Source organism: Elephantulus edwardii, unplaced genomic scaffold (genome assembly GCF_000299155.1).
Source record: "Elephantulus edwardii isolate Elephantulus edwardi_28Jun2011 unplaced genomic scaffold, EleEdw1.0 scaffold00057, whole genome shotgun sequence".
NCBI classification, from domain to species: domain Eukaryota; kingdom Metazoa; phylum Chordata; class Mammalia; order Macroscelidea; family Macroscelididae; genus Elephantulus; species Elephantulus edwardii.
This window is the reverse complement of record NW_006399807.1, coordinates 15,096,063-15,098,145: the sequence shown is the minus strand read 5'-3', so window position 1 is coordinate 15,098,145 and position 2,083 is coordinate 15,096,063. Positions and strand designations below refer to the sequence as shown.

General features: G+C 38.0%; 1 protein-coding gene across 1 annotated transcript in view; it reads right to left on the bottom strand.

The window, feature by feature from the left end:
* MROH9 (maestro heat-like repeat family member 9) overlaps window positions 1-2,083 on the bottom strand; it is a 100,101-nt gene that overhangs the window by 49,059 nt on the left and 48,959 nt on the right. The gene's annotated exons all lie outside the window — the stretch shown is intronic.

The following is a 2,083-nucleotide window of genomic DNA, read 5'->3' as shown; positions in this document are numbered from 1 at the left end:
AGAGAACAGAATTAACATTCTAACTGCAAACTTCAAGAAATCTTTCTGAAAATTAAAGCAGCTTTCAATTTCCATATTGAAGGGGTGAGCAATGTATCAAAGGAATGTCCCAGAATAGCAAACACTGAGAAATAATTTTGTTAATTCTCTTCTTAGGCCCCATGTTAGGAGTTTGTTTTTTAATTTATGTATCCATTCATTTTTAGGTTTTGTTTACTCTTGTACAACTAAAACTTTAGTTAGACATGGAATTTGTCTCAAACCAATAATTGTGTCTTTGAACATCAAATTTAATCCACATAGATCATCTTACTTTTTGCAATTATCTTTTTGAAATAATAAACTGAAAAGTTAGTTGATATAGACACACGTCACGGTATAGTTGCATTGTATGCACTTTGCTTATGCAATCATACAACTCAGCTCCAAACACAAGAAAATGACTAAAGTGCAGGACACAACTCCATCTCGATGAATGTATGTTCCTAGGTAAGCATGAAATGGAAAACATCAAACCATTCTTCTTCATAGACCTCTTAACAAGAGTATTTATAGTTTCTTTTGCTCATTCTTGTTCTTTTCTAAAGGCTGCATACCCCTAAAATGAGCTAACAGTGTCCTGGATGCTCAAATACAGAAATGATTATCTGTTTTAAGCTCTAAGCAAAGACTTGACAGATTTATTTAGAGGCTGTAAACTCACATGCTAGCATTCAGTTTAGGGAATTTTCAGAGCCAATGTTAATCAACTTACCCTGGGCAAAGGCTCAAGGACCCCTGCTATTGTGGTGGCCTGGGGGTGGGGAAGAGCAGTAATACACATCAAACACAACCCCCAAAAAACACACAATCCCAAAACTTTCCCTTTACTTGCCAACAGGACCAGCATCCACAAGCAGTAAAAAGGCATACTCCCAGAGAGAGTGGAGTCTTCCAGGCCTATGCAGGCAGTCCCCTCCCTCCTCCTGCAAGGTTTTAAGCCAATGCCTTTGAGCAGACTTCAACCCTAGGCAAAGGCTCAAGGACTTCCACTCTGGGGGTGGGGTGATGAGTAGTAATACACATCAAGCACGATCTCTAAAAAAACACATGACCCCATAAACTTCCCTTTACTATAGTCCTTTACTCAAGGACTCAATGGCAATCAACAACGACAATAACAACAATGTTAATCATATAAGAATTCCCTGTGTTGAATAGTGTATGGACATGATGATTGGGTCTAAATTCATTAAACTTTTTTCCCTTCTGTGTTAAGTGATTTCAATGTAATGAGGCTAGTTTGACACATGATTTTTCAATCCCACCAATCATCTGTCAGTTTGCCATACTGCCGAGGTTTGAGTGTTGCTATAATGCTGCAAGTTATGCCACTGTATTTCGAACACCAGCATGGTGGACAGGTTTCAGTGAAGCTTCCAGACTAAAATAGATTAAAAACCAGGACTAGTAATTCACTTCTGAAATTCCAAGCCTTCAATAAGTCTATGAATAGCAATGGTGGTTATTGATTGCTGTCGGGTCAAACAGGACTCATAGAGATCCTATGAACGAAATATCTGAAGCCTTTTTATAGCTCTTGTCATTTCTCAAAGTTCATAGTTTCCAGAGGCATGTTGTTTAGGAAGGGAGTGCCACTCCTGCTTCCAATAGCAATGGAACATTGTTTTATTTAAATTGTTGTATGCCAGAATATGAGCCGCTCAGGTTGGAAAGCACTTAGAATGTGACTGGGGAAAGTAAGCATAAATCTTCAAAGCAGAGTGTGTTTAGGATACAGATGGAGGTATCTTCATTTGCTGATGTCGAAAAACTCAAAATAAGAAGAAACAGCTTTATATATCCACTACTATTAGAGAATGGAATATCCCAAGCATGAATCTAGGAAAAGTGAAAATCGTAAAGAATAAAATTAAATGCAAAAATTCACATGCTAGGGATTAATGGACTGATAATATTGATACAGGCCATGGTCTTCACAATCACTTGTTATGTATCAGAGAGTTGGACAATGACCAAGGAGGATAGAAGGAGAATTGATGCCTTTGAGCTGTGGTGCTGGAGAAGAGTATTGAGAATCCCA